Consider the following 12,502-nt stretch of genomic DNA (forward strand, 5'->3'; position numbering starts at 1 on the left):
CTGCTCCCCACAAATTTCTGACTGTAATATACTATTGGGCAAGTCCACACAAAGTTGTCTGTGATCATCCACCTTAAATATATTTATTTTATTTCCAGCAGGACAGGTCTGCAGCCCTTCTTTCATATGGTACACCCTGGCACACTTCCTGCCCTTGGAAAAAATTATTTCAATACCTGTGAATATGTGCAGTACAATAGACCTCCTTAGACTTGCTCCTGCCCATATCGAAAACTGAGCTCTGAATATTTCTCTGGCAACCTCAAATGCAGAGAGTTATCACAGTGAACAGAGAATGTCTTCCTGCCCCTGAAAGAAAAAAGGAGTTGACTGAGGCAGAGCCACTGTTACAGGCTGAGAATCAGCTCTACATAGCTCAGAAGTGAAAGAGAGAAATGAAACCAAAGCCTCCTTCAGCATATCTCCTCCTAACTCTCTTCTCCCTTTTAGGTACCAGGCTGTATTGTCTTAATCTGGGAGTGTGATTTATTTGTGAAATATCTAGTGGGTGGCAGAGGTGGGGAGCAAAGCTGCACAAAGCTCCCCAGAGCTGCTGACCGAGGTAAATAGTGTGTCATAACACATTTATCAAATGATAATGGAAACAGTACAAAACATATAGGAGAGGGAGGGGGAAAACCCATTCCCCTCTGGGAAGTTACTGAATATTTCAGCCAGTTTATAAAAGTATGTGTACATGTGTTTGGAAGGGGGGAGGTTTTCCTAGCTTCACCTCTGCGAATAAATCATTGGCCTGGGATGTTTGAGCAGACAAGTGAAATGGATGAGCGCATTACAGATCAAGGAGGTGGTATTCCTGCCTTGGTTAGTTTGAGAGACCACCCAAGCACTGTGGGACTCAGATGAGACTGTAAGTTGTGCCTGTAGAGTTCTGAAAGGCTCAGGCTGCAGCCTCTGACATGGTAGGAAGGTGGGGAATAAAATAAAATTAACGGTATTTCTCAAACAGCAGACATGACTAGTCGTTTATCTGAACTGGCTTTGTTGCTAATATTTTTTTTTGCCTTTGACTGGATTGCCAGCATAGATAAAATGAAAAAAAGAAAGGAAAAAAATGGCAAAGGTGTAATAGTTATGCCTGTTTTGGAAATAAATTGATGTTTAGGTGCAATTAAAAAAAAAGAAAAAGACAGTAATGATGTATTATGTACATTTTTCACTCTTTGCCACTAGTGACTTTCAGAATACAGAAGCCGAAGCCTGATGCTCTCATTGAAGTTGAGAAGAATCTTGCATCATAACTGGTCTGTTGAAGTCAGTGGGAATTACTTATGGAAAAAGGTATCCATTCCACATGAATAAGGCTTTCAGAATGTGGATGAGTGTTGCCAAAAAATACCAAGTTAAAAGGAGCCTGACAGAAACAGCGTGCTTATAAATACGTGTATAGTTACAACTTTAGAGTTCTTGCAAGGGAGAAGGAGATCTGAGTTTTGGAATTACCATCCTTCACAGGAAAACCACTTAGAGTGCAGCTGATCACCGTTTTATATTTACACATGGCAACAGTGGTTGAAGCCTTATCAGTCTACCTATAGTAATGAATTAGATGAATTCTGGGCTGTAAGGAAAGCCAGTAGGAATTAAAAGGCAAAATATGAAAGAGGTCTCTATAGAAAAATATCCTTTTTATTTTTTTTAAGAAAAAAACCAGTCTTCAGATTTTTCTATTACATTCTAAGATTTTATAATTTTTTAAAAATTTAATTGAAGGAATGTTGGAACTTTGTATTTATTTTATTTATAAGAGAAATTTGTTTTCTCTTATAGTAGACAATCTTATATTGTTTTAAAATGATTTTAAAACTGTTCCTGCAAAAATGCATGTTTAAAAAAAAAATCAATGCTGTGTTTTCCACCCATGGAATGATTTTCCTCCTTGCTTGATCACCTCTAATAGCAATCCAACAGCATTCACAGTCAGATGCGGACCCCCACTGCACTAGGTCAGCCACTGATGTGGGTTACAGATTGGGCCAGAAGTTGTAACGTGAAGCCTTGGGGCAGCTCACCTTTAACACCAGTCAAGGGACCCCGTGACCACAGAGGGGTGATGCTAGCGGTTTGTAGACATTCTGCCTCCCATAACCAATGTCCCAGCGGGGTGTCAGCTATGTTCCTGGCAATGGGATCTTTGGGGTGACGTAGGAGGCTGAGACGCTGAGCACATGCCATCACTAAAGTTCCTGTATTCCATTTCTCAGGAACGGAGATGTTAACTCCCCATGTTCAGGCCAGATTTCAGCTTCAGCATTCATATTGTGCCTACATAAATCTCCCCTGAATTTTTGATTCGATACAGTATTGTTCATTTGGTGCCTTAAACGGTACAGTGCAACGTTGCTGCCCGCACTGTTGAACATCTGCTCTGCTTCAAAAGTTGCTGAGTTTTGCCTGCCAGAGAAGAGATTATTTTCTTTTTTTTTTTAGTTTTAAGGGGAACTAACTCAACTGGAGCTCCAACTGTCCCTGGGCAGGGGCTGAACAATTGGTATTTGTGCTGGAGAACAAGGCTGCAAGAGACTGGAAAGAATCCTTCTCCACCCAAGGGCTTAAGGCACCCGAGCAACTGATCTACAGCTTGTACTATAAACTGTGGGCTATAGTCGCAGCTGTGATCTCTGCATGAGATTTGCAGCCCGTGGATCTGCCCCTGCTGTGTTCCCAGCCTGCTTAAAGCAACTCACTGCGTTCCCAGCATGTCCCTGCAGAAAGCATTGCACATCAGGCTGGGGGCTATCTGGAGGCTGCTCTATGGCCTTATCAATTCATGTAGACTACCCACAGCCTGGCCACTGGTGGAAAGGCTCTTCCTTGTCTCAGGTCCATTCTTGGAGGTAAATGTTGTGTTATATAGGACTCTAGGTGCTCAGCTACTGTAGTGATTAGTGCTCTAGCGATTAATAAAGAGCTAAATAAATGCCAGATATTGTTGAAGTACAAGGAAAATTTATTTTGTATAAGAAAATTTATACAGGGGTTTATTACTACTGGAACTATATGAATGTTACCGTAAGATTTCTGCTGCTGATAATTACGCCCGTTCCTTTAGGAGTTTAGCTGTGTAGCAACTGTACAATGGGAGAGAGGACAGCAAGGAGAGCTGCCCTGAATGGCAGCCTGCAAAGCAGCTGGGTGGAGAGGGTGTAGGGAGGAGTGCAGACCTGAGGAGGATCTGCGACTCTGTGAATACTCTTATCCTCTCTGTTCCCTCATGTAGAGGTTTCTCCAGTAAGGGGTCCTTCATAGAGGAGCTGTCTGGCCATATCTGCTGGTGCACTTTCTTTGCACTTCCTCAGCTCTCTATGGTGTAAGGCAACCTCAGTGTACGAAATGCATGCCTGATAATTCTGCAGTTAAATTATTATGTAAGAAACGTAGTATTAAAAAGGGCCCAGAAAAGACTGATTTGTTGTTGAAAATGTTGTCTAATGCATATAGTTGAAAGGATTCTTGTACGCAGAGAAGAAGACAGGTTTCCCTGACATAAAGAATAGGCCTCGATCCCGTAATTATTTTGGCAGGTGCTTAATTCCCAAAGTGTGAGTTATCCTGTGAAATTCAATGCACACAGTGAAACAAAGGAGTGGGAAGGGAGGAGGAAGGGATTACAGATGTTGAGAGAAAGGCAAGAGGGGTGCTCTGAACAAATGGGACTGAAAGAGGGATTGAAGGAGGAGAGGAAGGGCGAGTGGCGGATGAGAATAGGAAAGCAATTCAGATTTGAAGTTGAATCAGCGTTTGCTGACATGAACGTGACACTAATGGAAAGGATTTGGGAGAAGAATAGTTATAAGCTAATAGATCTGTTCTCTTCAAAACATTCTGTATGCAGGTAAAAACATGTAGACTTTGTTTATAATAACTTAAAGTGACATCTTTTGGTTTCAAAGAGAAGTCACGGTCAGAAACAAGGAATGCCACACTCACCTGTTTTTCTTCTTCCTCTTTTCTTCCTTCTTGAAATTTATTTCTGGAAGTCATTAAAATTCAGATCCCATCATTTGTAACAAATGATGTGAAGTGTTAGGTACAGTACTTGGAGTATATGTTTGTTAAAATGAAGGAAGAGACTCTTCCAACACTTTGGGATTTTATGAATGATTTACATCTGGTGCTAAAGTTCATAAATGAAATGTGGGAGAACCAGATGCTTCATTTCTTGACTGCATCGTGTCTGCACATACTGATGGTGAATTGAAAACAGGAATGTCTCATAAATCAAGAAAATCTATTTTTGTACTCTTGATTTCTATTCCGAACATCCATATAACACCCAAACAAATGTGGTAAAATTGGTTCCTTGAGAAACCCTTTATGTTTAGTAACAGTGTGGACATGTTAATAAAAAAAAAAAAAAAGAGAGAGAGAAAAAAAAGAAAAGGAACCAATCTTCAGAATAAAAAATGCTCAGAATGAGCAACTGTTCTTGGAGATCAGCATCGAAGGCACTTTGTTTAGCAAGAGAAAGACTGAATGGAACTGCTAGGCAAATTCTGGCAGTTGCACAAAGAGCTGCGGTGTGTATTAAGGTGACTTTTCACAATTTTTGGCATTGGGGGGGAAAAGAAGTTAAAAGGCAAATTCTTCCTTCAGTTACTGACATGATAACTGAGGGCAGAATCTGGCCCAACATTTGAATAGGGAGATTGAAGCTCATGAGCAGACATTTGCAGAGAGCTGAGTGAAATTCAGGTTTTTTTTCTTTTTACATCAATGTTTTGGAATGATGCTCTTTGCCGACTCTCCTTTCTTGCTGACATCTCCTATTGGCCTAAGAACTGTAACTGATGCTTGTCATAATGTTCAGTTGTCACTAAAACTTTAGTAAACAGGTTTTTAAAATATCTTTTATTGAATTATAAAGAAAGAATAATCAAAAGTCTACCTGTCTACAGGTTTGGCTTTTTTAATAGAATTAACAGAGTCAGATTATCCTCTCTCACCCTTCCCCCTTCCTTGACTTCATAATATGCGTTTATCCACACATTTTAAATGATTGTATTACAATTCCAAAACTACCTGTGAGAAATGGCAGGGTAGCAATAATAAGTTCGGAGGAACAAGTTGTACACAACAGGGTTACAAAGTACCAGATGATGCATGGTAGCTGCCCATGTGTGTCCTTTTAGCCTCCAACAACTGCATAGCAATTGGAGGGGGCTTAGCCCACAGTGCAGGTGCATGAGGCCGACTTGACTCACCTTTTTGCTGTGGGGGAATAGTGTGCATCCAGGCAGTTCCTGCAGCTCAGCAGAAACGTGTTACCTTGTGGTATCTTGTTTGTGTGTCTAAGCCGTGGATGTGCATGCCTCGCTAGTTCTGGTAACAATTGAAAACAAATGTTTATTTACATTTATTTACACGTCCTGCACACAGATTGAGTGTAGGTGTGCTGGCAGAAGGGAGACTTTAGGAGGGGTTTCATAAAGGTGAAGGAAATGGTTTAGCAGCCAGGTTTCAAGGAGGCACCCCAAATGCAAGGAGCAACATGAGACTGTGGAGGCATTCGTGATGGTATCAAGGTAGGCACCGCTGGCAGAGCAGGTGGAGTTTGTGAGGCAGGGGAGCTGACCTCACTTTCAAAGGTGGGTAGGCAGATTGTGTAAACACACCGTTAGCTTATGTATCTGCTACTCCGATGTTTCTCTCGTGGAAGCCAGTGGAAGTTTTGCCTTTTATTTCCATGAGAACAAGATCAAGCTTTTCTAGGGGGAACATTCCCCCATTACATGCTGGACATTGCACCCACTTTCAGACTGAGGTGGAGTTACTAAAAGTGAGAGAAGTGCTCTGTGCTCCTCTTAGTTACCTTCCTGCTCAAAATGTATCCCTAACTAATACAATTTGGTATATGTCATAAAACACAAAGGAAAGCACTTTTCACGCCAAATATCAGAAAAGTGCTCTCTTTTCTCAACTGCAGAAGTAGCAGAAATGATGTGTTCATTTTAAATTCCATTCATGTAGGCCCTAATAAAAGCTATTATAAAATACAATTGTGTGGAGACAAAAAGAGAGATAATATCACTATAGCTCAATATAAAATTTAAGTAATTAAGACATGAAAACTATTACACAATTTACTATGAATGCAATGTGAATAATAAAATGTTTAACCATTTCACTTCTGTATTTTTTTTTAGTAGTGCCTTTTGAAAATGTTTGAGGTTGAAATATTGCTAAAGATCTAAATTCCATATTACTTCAGAAGATGAGCAAGACTGAAAAGTAAGCTAGCTGGGTTTTCCAGCTAAGTCTTGTATATATTTTTAGATGTTGATGTAAATATGGCACTCTGCCACATAATGGACTCTACATGAAAAATGTCAGTTTCAGGTGATTTTGATGGTGGTTGTAAATAAAACAGGACATACTGAGTGAACTATGGAAGTATTTCAGCAGTGCAAGCTAAGCAGCTCCGTAATACTTATGAAATTGTGTCGGCAGACTGATGGATCCCAAGATTAAAACAAAAGCATCCACAAAGGTACTGGAAAGAAAAGCATTTTTAAACAGGAGTTGCTTAAGCTCTGCGTTTTTCTTTCACATGATTCAGCACTCTGTTGTCTTTGCTGGTGGGCTTCACCAACCCTATTGGTAAATGGTTGAGAGAAAAGCTCAGTCTAGTCTTTCTCTAGTCGAGTGAATATCATAATTCAGTATCTTTAATAGACACATTATTTTCTTGTGCACTGACATATGCATGACAGTCACAGGCGTGTACCGGCACTGCCTAGTAACACTTAGCAACATCTGCTCTATGATCCAGCCCTATCTTTTTACTTCATTCCAATCTGATTGTGTATGTTTGTTTTCTAGCTCAGATTTGTGGCAAACAATTTGCTTCAGACCGTGACCAGGCTCTCCATGGAACAGCATTCTCCTGAGCTGCAGGAACTGATAGCTCATATTGGTGGTTCAGTAGGTGGCACTCTTCCCCTTAGATCAGTCTGCACCAGTGTCCCAGGTGTTACACGGTACATGAAGCAGTCGTTCTGCAGGAAGCTAGACGACAGACCCACAGCTTGCACTGCTGGGGTGTCAGGGACTAGCATTTGCCGGTGCCCAGGTTGGAGTACATCCTCTGCTGGATACAGTCTGCATGGTCTGGGGAGTGTCCTTGGGTTGTCCGCCACAGTGGCATCCTCCACACCTGCGCCACGCAGAGGATAGAAGCAGGGCCTATTGGTGTGGACCATCTTTCACATCTGGGCAACATTTGACCTCAAGATCCAGTTCTGTCCACAGACCTACACAGGGAATGGAAACAAAGCTTAGAGGTCAGTAAGACACAACTGATGTCCAGCATATTGTTTAGGCTGACACTTTAAAAAAAAATCTTCCTGCTCTTGCTTGGTAAACTTGAGGAGAGCTTGTTTGCCAGACCTTCAGAAGCCAATGATCTGCAGTTCCATTTAAAGTAATTTTGTAGTTCTCAGACCTTCATCAGCCAGACCTCAAATGTCTCAAACTGGGTGCCTCTGTTTATAAAGTGTTAATCTTCACTTCAGTCTGCCTTAATTTCTTGGCTGTAAAATGGAACCGCTAAGACTTGCATATTGTGGCTTCCAGGCATGTGGTAAGGCATGAAAATGTTTGTGATGAGCTTGGCAAAAAAACATGGAATTGAGCATTGTGCTTATATTCATTGTTATGATGAAGAATCTCTTTATGAAGTCCATCTCCTAGACCTTTGGGTTCTCTGTCTTTTCCAAATGTCATGGCTTGTTTCAAACTGGGCTGAATCCTCCCTGAAGGCCTGGACAATTATAAATACTAAGGAGCAAATATACATACATACATATGTGTGTACGTATGTTTTTGTGTGTGTGTGTATATATTACCACGTGTTTGTATAGATACTATATTATGGTCATTAAAAAAAAAAAAAGCTGTAAGTAGGCCAGATTGGAGAGGCAAAGTCATCAAAATCTGTAAGTGAAGCAATGATAAATGACAGGCTCCAATTTTGGCCTATGAGATTTTTATTTTCTTTGTATTTAGTGTTGTACACCACGATTTTTTTCTTAAAATTGCGAAAAACTTTTCTCTAATAACATTTCATAAATCACTTAGCTATTTATATGCTTTAGGATCAATCATTAAAACAACTGAGAAGTAGATGTTACACAGGTCAAAGCTTAGCACAGACTTTATAGAGAGGAAGTGTTGCAGGTTTATGGTTCCTTACTCTCCCCAGTAACTCATCCCATACATAGTTTAATATTTGAGATATAAATTATTCATGAATAGTTTTTAGCAATCAGTGAATTAGCCACTTGCAATTAAAAAAATTGACCTCCTCTTCTTGCATTTAATCTGACTAAAGTCAGTGTCCTTGCTGTGTGATTGGGTCTCATCTATTTTTATCTGCTGTAGGAGCTGTTTTGATCCAAAATCGACAAAACCACCCTAGAAACATGAAAAAAATAAAAGGTAGGTCATATCACATATACATATGTGATAAGACCAGGACTCAGCCCATTGTGTGAACTACATTATTTCCACACTGCCTATCATAGTTAAGAAAAAAACTGACACTTCACCCATGGCAAACTTTTTAGAGAACACCACATGGCAAGAGAATGTAAGCCATCCAAAAGAAAAGCAATCCTTTTGCAAGGCTACCAGGAATGTTTAGAAAGCCAGATCATACTGACCAAACATTCTGACTCTTTTTGGAAAAGCAATGTCATTTTACAGTAGATGACTCTTCTGCCCCTTTAACAAATACAGCCTGAAAGAAAAGGTTTACTTTTAGCATTTGACTTGAAAATAAATTAAAAAGACTCTTTGAAGATGTTTATAAGACATTAACAATGGATCCTGCCAAATATTATGTTCTCCATTTTGCCAAGACTGCTTTGCTTTGCTGCCTCACATTTTTTTTTTCATCAGGCCCAAACTGCTAACAGAATGTCACTCTAATAGGAAAAGACATCATTTGGAACAGTTATTAATATAAAAAAAGACCATGTTAGAAAAGGGTTAGCCATCTAAATGGTCAAGTTCAACAAGACACAATTAGGGTTGCATTATCTCCCTCCCTGGAGCGCACATGTGTGAATTTATGAAGCTTAGAAGGGGCATAATTTAGCCTTATGCATACCTTTTTACACTTGGTCATTTAAATAGTTAACACTTTTTTTTTTTTTTAAAGCAGCTATAAAACCTTTATCTACCATAGCTTTGATTTCTATCTATCTTTATAGCTGCTACAGAGTAAATACTTATTTATTCATATATATTACATTGTAGAAAAGATGTTAGTTACAAAAGGCTGTATGTTACCCTCTGTATTAGATAGGGGTGGGAGGTCACCCCACACAGTAGTGGATAGAGATGAGGAGTGTGCACTGACTGAGACATCAAAGGCATTGTTTAGAGAGATAAAGAACAGAAGGAGAATTTGGAGTAACAAAAACTGATGAGGACAAGATTTCATAGAGAAAGGATGGCCAGTTATGTGAAAAGCTGTTGAGATGTCCCAGGGAGATGTAAGAAGATTCACACCCTGAAACTTGACTAGGAGAAGAATAGAAAAAACTTTAAGAGATGTTTCAGTGGAGTACAGACTGAAAATCTGATTGAATAGGTTCAAGAAGTAGGCTACAAGAAATTAATTCAGCAGGAAATTGTAGATGATGTAGACAGATAGAAATTCAATAAGCTTGGCAAGAGAGGGAAAAGCAGGCTGGATCCTAATGGCAGAATTATATAGGACAAAGCATGGATGTACTAAAGGTAAAAGAGACTTCTGGCCATATACTTCATCATAATTACCATAAATCAGCACAAGGGATTTTAGTAAGAGCTGATTATGTTCCTGTCAAAAGTTCTCATCTTGGGACTCATTTATACTCTGGCTTCTCCCTTAAAATTTCTCTTCCAAAATTCTATAACAAAATTTATCTTCATTTCCTATTAAGTTTATTAAATAAGAAATTTAAAAGTTTGATCTTATTGCTGGATAAAATAAAATTTTATTTTTCATCTATACTAATGAATTCTTAAAATGAAAGGAAAATATTTTGTTAATTTTTATTATTTTTTGCTAAGCCTGTGAAGGCAAAACTTTTTCCCCCATTCATCATTTTTAAATGGTAAGTAATATGGAATTTAATGCATTTAGAAGGTAAAATGAAATTGAAATAAACAACAGCATAAAACATTCATCTTGTTATTCTCAAGCATACACATCTCAGTTATCAAAAATAGACCATTTCTAGTTATCCTTGTAACGATCCTTTGCCTACCCTTGCCCTGTTGTGCTGGAATGGGACTACATATGATGGTAATCACTGGATGATTATGAGAACCTTACTGGGGAGGAAAAATGCACTTTTGGCCAGCCACACTCTAGCTAGCTCCACCTGGACAGCATGCCCACTTTCAAGCCTGACAAAGTGCCATATTATGCTTTCTGTGTCCAGCGAGCTTAAAACTTGAATCCAGGAGCTTATGCGTTGTATTTATACGATAGTGGGCCAGCATTCAAGACAAGAATTCACATTATGCATTCCACAATGTGCTGTGTCAGTGCTGAGTCCTGAGCTGGTGCATCCTCTAATTATCTTGGGTTCGTGCAAAAGTCAGTCACAGAAGTGAAACTTGTGCAGACTACCCCCTCTTCACTTACTTTGCTCAATCTTATAAATGACACTAACTATCAGCTTTGCTTCCAGAGGTTTTCCAGACCTCTGCTGTTTCTTTTTGGTCTGCCTGTCTTTGTTATTTTTCTCTAAGTCGACATATTCAAAGCAGTGCTGAAGAATGCACAGATTATCCACTTCCAAAATCTTCTCTCCATGGACAGACCCATATAGCATCTGCTGATGAATGACAGCTTATTGTTCATTCTCATTACAGTAACATGTAAATCTACTGACTGTGACTGGGAAAACTGGGAGCTTGTTTGCCCTATAAACTTTCTCAAGTGCCTGCTGGAGACACAGTGTGTTTTCCCCAATCACCGTGCTTCACTAGCAATCTCTGAAAATGCAAAACAAACAAATAATCCTAATGCATGTAGCACATAACAGGCAGGAAGGATATGTTTTAATGTAAATTGAGTTAAAAGTTCTCAGGCTGAATTGCCTGAAGTGGTTAGGACTTAGCTGATGGTGTATAATAGCTGCACAGTCTTTTTCTTGCTTCTTGGTGCAAACAGCATCAATTGGCTGGACTGATTATAGCCCTGCCCATCAAAAAGGTGCAAGCTGTGCTTAACACTAGAAAATTGGCTCTTGTGTGAACAGGCTTAATGCATGATAAGCTATATGGTGTAGACATAAATTTTGTGTGCTTGAAATTGAAGTGAACTTTGCTTGTATGACATACCCATGTAGATATGGCCAATAGCTGTTAGAGTCTGTTGCAGCTCATATTTATTGCTTGTAGTTAAAGTAAAAATCAGTGCCATGCGATTTTATTCAATTCAGGGAAAAAAACTAATTGTCCTTCTGCCAAAGTTTAAGTGCTACATTTTTTCATTAGAATTTAACAAATGTTCATCTTAAAATAGACTGACAATGGGTCAAACTGTTCCACTTTATCTGTTATGAACTTAAAATTTATCAAAGCTAGTACTCGCTCTTCCCAGAGCAATTTGTATTTTCACTCCTGGATTTAACTATCAAATTCTCCTTAGAAACTACTGTTTAACATCCACAACATCCTAAAATATTAAAAAAAGATAACTGCAACAGTCTTCCACTTTCAGCTGCTGCACACAACATGTTACGTAGATGCTTTGGGGCATTATTATTATTTATAAGTCTCTATCTCTAATGCAGAAGTGTAGTCTTTTTAGGGAATATTCTTGAAGAAGATGGCTGCTACCTTATCCTAGACCTGAGCAGCAATGAGCTTGGTCAGCAATGAGCATTCCATGAATGTGTGTGAATGAAAGTCAGTTTGGAGTGTAAACTAAATCTTCCTACTCCCTTCAGATTTGTATTCCACTTCATCACTTGCAGGCCCTCATCTTGAATAGGAACTCTTCTTGCTGTCGTAACATAACTAATGGTAATACTTGAGGAGTTAGGTGCGATCCAGTGTGAGAAAGGGTATCTTAATCTTGCCCTCTCATGGTAAAGTCTATTAAATCCAGGATTTAAAAAGTAGACTAAGCATTGATGGGATTAAACATATTACATATCTTTAAGGAAGGCACATTTATTCTTAGTGTTTAGTGCTAAGTCCCGTGTTGAACTAAATCAAAAAATGAGATGTAGATTCTGACATATCTAAAAATGTCGAACTGGATCTCTTGGTTCTTGCTTTGATGTGGCAATATTCTTTTAGTGCCTGAACAACATCTTGGGTAGAGGTGAAAATGTAACACAGAGACTTTTAATTTCATTTTGTTATTTATAACAATTATCAAAGTCAAATTAGAAGTAAATGGCTACTAATCTTGTGTGTATGTGTATGCGTGCCCAACAATTCCTAAATGCCACTAGGAAATTAGAGTAAT

This window comes from Ciconia boyciana, chromosome 6 (genome assembly GCF_034638445.1).
Source record: "Ciconia boyciana chromosome 6, ASM3463844v1, whole genome shotgun sequence".
In the NCBI taxonomy this organism is placed as follows: Eukaryota; Metazoa; Chordata; class Aves; order Ciconiiformes; family Ciconiidae; genus Ciconia; species Ciconia boyciana.